This window comes from Sitophilus oryzae, unplaced genomic scaffold, assembly GCF_002938485.1.
Source record: "Sitophilus oryzae breed Bouriz unplaced genomic scaffold, Soryzae_2.0 scaffold_1620_pilon_pilon, whole genome shotgun sequence".
NCBI classification, from domain to species: Eukaryota; Metazoa; Arthropoda; class Insecta; order Coleoptera; family Curculionidae; genus Sitophilus; species Sitophilus oryzae.
In genome coordinates, this window is record NW_022146304.1 from 24,508 (window position 1) to 30,413 (window position 5,906).

Here is a 5,906-nt window from a genome sequence, read left to right on the forward strand (position 1 = left end):
TATACAGAGCAAATTTTTTAAATAAAAAAAACAATAATATTATAATATTAGTTTTTTTGTGCATTTATTGGAGAAAGCACTTGCTGATTTCGATCTCTCACAGTGCTCCAGATCATTTCCATTTTTCTGATCCAGAGCCCTAATAGGCCATGTTTGGTATTTAACCCTGCTATGAATACATTAAGTTTACAGCTTGCCGAACAGTTGAAGTTTAAGATCGACTGTTAAAGAAGAACTCAAAACTTGGCATCATATCATCACGTAAAGATTAGCCTCCACGTGGTGATTATTGACTGCATCACTTAAATTTTGAGTTTTTTATTTAAATAAATACTTTTCTTATTTAAACGAAATTTATCGTTATCTCAATTCTCCCTGATTGTTTAAATATCATGCAGTTGTTCATTTTCAGCCAAATCGTAACCATATGTGTCATATAGTAAAGATGTCGATGAGAACGTGTCAAAATAGAAACCAAACAACTATTGGCTGAGTTGGTTGTATTACCAACACTGTAGAATCGACAGCAATATAGTGTAACAGCCAAAATATTGTGTTGAGCTGTGGCAAAGAGTTTCACGACATTTTGGCACCTGTGCTCCATATCCTGATCCACAGTTTCGAGATATAAGACACAGGTTACTACAGCAGTGTCGTGAATACTGCTTTTTATTTTACTGTTTTGAATATTTTATTAACTGTTACCTTCATATTTATTTCAATCATTTAGTTCTACCTACAAGTGTTAGTATTAAGTAATTTATTATTTGCTCCAACTCATTTGTAGTATAGTTTGTTAAACTCTGCTCTGAGTTTCTATTTTATTTTTGTTCTCGACAATAACTTACCTATATATTTTTATATAGTTTTGATTTGTAGTAACGAAATAGTTGCTCTACTTGATAACTAAACTAGTCAAAAGGAATTAAGGATAACTTTGATAAATTTCGTTTAAACAAAGAAAATATATTTATTTAAATAAAAAACTCAAAATTTTAGTATGGATGCAGTCAATAATCACCACGTAGGCTAATAAAACTACGTGGTGATTATTGATACTTAAGTTTTGAGTTTCTTCTTAACTTAGTCAGTCACGACTAAACCACCAACTGTTTTTATTTAAATATAGAAACTTAGCAATATGTTCCTTAAGATTTAAGTTTAACATACAGAATTGCAAAAACGTACAACATATTAGAATCTAGATCGAGAAAAAATCTAGAAGAATATTAGATCTAGACTTATACTGTAGAGATCGAAATCAATAAGTGCTTTTAAAGCTCAATAAATACTTTAAAAATTATTAATATATAATATTATTGTTTTCTGAGCGTGCGGTTTTTTTGTGATGGCTTTGAGTATAGTTTAATTTACATTGAAATAGTGTGCGTGATTATAAAATATTAATTTATATAAACTCACCGGCAAAAAAATCCGGCCACCAAAAATTAGACCCAATTTTAAAGTTGGATTTCTCGCGAACCACTCATTAGATATTGATATATTTTTTAAATTGAAAATTAATTCCTTTTTAACGGATGCTACGTCAGAAATTTTTATTCCGAATTTATTTTGAGCATATACAGGGCACAGTTTTTTGCCCGAATTTGTAACACCCTGTAGAGTGCAGCAGCTGTAGTAGCTATTGCTAAATCAAATCACATTGTAGTTTCATCTTTTGTGAGCATTTTTATTTTTTTTAATCACCACATTAACTCCTCTTTTTGTATGGAGATATGCTGTTTTAAAACGAACGTCTCGGAAAAAATGCTTCGCAGGCATAGAGTTTTATGTGTAAATAATCAAGGCGACATCGACATATAGGCGAAAACGGATTCATGAGTATTTGCAATATGACAACAACGGCTGTCAAATTAAAAAATGCCATTATCTGTAACGGATGTTGCTCGCATTGTGGCTTTAATTGAGAATATCGGTACACCGTAGTTCTACTTTCAGTCGACAGAGTTTCAGCCGAAACCACCTACTCCAATGTTGCCAGAACTCCGGAATAATCCGTAGATTTACGGATTTTGTGTACTGTACGTTAATAATACGGATTTTATATTATTAAACAATTTAATATAATATTATATGACTAAACAAAGAACGGCGTTAAAGTTGGCTTTGATATGAAGATCGCTGTTATTTCATACGTAAAATATTGCGGTAAATATCAATACTCAATCAGTCATTTCCAAGCTAACTAAACGACTTTTTTCAATCATACGAAATGGTCAGTATCTATAAAGAATTTTTATTTTTGTTGTTTATTCTATATTTAATACGAATAAATTTTCAATACACAAACGCGGATTTTTCATCGAAAGATATTTTCGTCAAACGTATTACAGATATTACACATTTTAGTACGGCAACACTGTCTTTGATATGTTTTTGCTAGACGAATTAGAGAAAATGAGTGATTTATACGTTGGCTGCAGAATGGGCAAAGGCTCCACTGTACAGCATTTGAAACATAAGGGGAAATCAAATCAGACTTGTCGTGAATTGGCCCATTAGGTTGCATATCTTTCCAATTATTCTTCAATCAACGGTAATACTAAATAAATGCCATATTATTATTATATATAAGCATCAATTACACGTTTCGTATGATTTAAATCAAGTGATTTTTTTTTAATTTTAATCATGCGATTTAAATAAAAAAAAATTATTGAAACTTTATAATAAATAAAAAAATAACTGTAAAAGTTAAAAAAATCTGTCCTAGAAAACTATAAAAAATATTTCTATAACAGATATACCAGATAATAAATCGAAAAATAATTGTAAATTTTATAAAACTATATAAAAATAGCTATCCATCAATTTAAAAGTTGAACCGATTTTTGAAGTAATTTCGTGTGAATCCGTGAGACCGCTAAACGCAGGGATTTATTTTAAAATTTATGTATAAGTAACAAAAATTCGCTGTTCGAATACATATCATTCGCAGACTATAGTGCCAGAACTAGGTTCTTCTGATATAGAGACTATATCTTCATTCCCGAAAATCTATAATCGCTGTCAGAAAATATGTTGTTTTATATTTTTTTTTGAAGCGTTGGTATGTTTCCAAATTCTTACCGACATTTTGATTTGCAGTAAGTACTTAACACTTTGATATTAGATAATACTAATTTCATTCTCGACTTGAGAATATTTCCGAACAATAGTGTATTGTTTTATTAAGAGTAGAAATTATACTTTTTTGACGATGCCTAAAAATACTTTTAGGACGCTTGAAAAAAAATCCTTTTGATCTGAAGCGAGCGACTTTTTTTGCGGAATATATTGGTAACCGACGTGGAAAAATGACACGCACCGTAGAATTATTAATGTTATCGGTATCGCACAGAGTTATAAAGATTTAACCATTTAGGATAGGACATTAATTGGAAATAAGTCCTAGTCATTTAGAAATCCGATTTAAATATTGTTTTGAATTAAAATAAAAAAAAATCAGATTAAAATAAAAAAATCTGATTTTTTATTTTTTTAAAAAATCATGATTTTTTCCAACCCTGTTACATGAATAGTTCTGACAAGTTTTGTAATGCAATAGTTCTGATTTAGACCTATAACGAAAAACAACGAAACACATGAGCGATAAAAGTAGTGATGAGAATACCGGTTCCACATGAGTCGCGTTACAATAGCGACCGTTCCAGAAAAATTCCGCGACAAAATACCGCGAATTTTTAACCGAGGTTCCGACTTCCAAAGTGACGCCCTTATGCAGTATTTCAGGCATTAGTACCTACCTACTCCCATCCAGTGTTGTCAGCTTCTTACAATTCTACTAGCTGTTATAACCATTCGTGCCATAAACTTAGATATAACTGAATATTGGAGATGGAGAATTATCCTCTATAAAACCGTCCTAGATACTGGCTTTTGTCAATAAAAACTTATATAAACGTATAAAAGCAATATAATATTTGTATTTTATTTTATTTGCTTTTGCCTTTCATCTTTCAAACAACGCTATTTTATACCATGCCTAGTACATACCAAAAATCGCTATTTCGAAAGTAACGTAGCGAAGGGAGCACCAACGCCAATAGTAACCCACCAAATCGCCACTGGCAAAACCGGAACCCTAGAAGCGCACCAGCGACTGCTGGAACGAAGTACGTCGCCGCCCAGATCGAGCGTCGATAATCAGTTACAGCAGGGACCAGTTACTTTTCTGTTCGTGACAGACGGAACTACGATTCTAGGAGCGCGACGACGGCTGGAGCGAAGTACGTCGCCGCCGAGGTCGAGCATCGATAATCAGTTACAGCAGTTACCAGTTACTTCTGTTCGCGACAGGCGGTATATACCAGTTCCAGTTACTACTGTTGGCGACCGACGAAATCGCGACGGCTGGAGCTAAACACGTCGCTATTATAAATAATTTATAATTTTGTCGTCGTTCTTCAGTAACAGGTTCCTGATTCGTTGTGAAGCGCGACACGACGTTACAAAAAAATACAGCTCCAAAATCGCGTTATTCAAATACCGACACATCACTAGCTCAAAGAATGTCAAAATTAGTATTGTCATCTCTAGATTAACAATTATAATGATGTTAGTAAAGTAAAAAAGGTATACTTTAGTTAAAACATATATTAGAACGTACAAAAGAAACTATTTAAAGTATAAAGAACATATATTATATATTTTCTCCCTATAGAAAAAGCGGGTCATGAGAATTTAATTTCAAAAGATCTATTTGCCCACACAAACACATACGGCACTAAAATATTTAAGCCATCGAAACAGTTCCCCAAACTATTAAAAAACCGACCACGTATGCGGTATTATTAGGTTGTTTCTGGTGACGTGACCCCGGTTTCATGTAAACTTTCGGAAACTTCCGACGGTTTGTAAAATAAACGTTGTCCAGTGGCTTGGAAAAAGCTGGTCGAATTAGAAGGGCGAGTGTCTTACGTGACTTATGACAGATTGAATTTAGAATCGATTGAAATAACGACGACGTCGCGCGTCGTGCAGCTTATTCTGATGTATTTCCTTTTAAAAGTCCGGGTTGCGAAATTTAAAACAAGGTATCTTTCTATAACAATCTTCATTCCTAAAAATCATTAGTATAAAATAAATAGATAAATTATTAATATAAGCTAATCATAACGAATTAGGGATCACATAAATCTGTATTTACTATGTTTATATCTCCGTATATTTATAGTAGCATGTCATCAGAACAATTTTGTTTTTTTTCATGCATAAATTGATACAAAAACGAAATTTTTTCCCGTCATAAAAAAATAACAATAAAGACGCACTCGAAGACGCATAAATTCCATAAAATCAGTTTCTTATTTAGTGTGATTTTGCCTTCTTGATCGTCAAAATTGGTGTTAAATATGGCAGACTTTGATGTTTTGGGAAGACCAAACAGTGTTAGAAAGCGTCTAAATATAAAAGAAGTCATCAGAGCCAGAGCTTTATTGCAGGAGGGTCGGTCGCAATGATACGTGTCGCAGCTTTTTCATGTTAAACACAGAGAATATGGTTTTGTGGTCAAAAAATAGAAATTTTCATTAAACCAATATTATTTATTTCTTTAAAGATTCATTTGCATTAAAGATTTTATATATAGAAAGGGCCTCAAATCCCAAGACCAACACCAAGGCTGAACCCTGCAAAACCAAGATGAAGACTGTTAGAATTAGAAACCGAACGAGCTTGGTCTTGCATTTGCTCATTACTATCGACCACCAGTTTTGGGAATTTATCTATATCATCAAGCCGGTTTTGGTGGATTCGACGACTTTCGTATTATGTGTCTCAGTCTACTCAACTAATGTCCGTGATGATTAGTACACTATTTGGGAAAGAGAGATACCGTATGATGGAAAAATGGGTCGGTCCAATTTGAGAAATTGAATCGATTA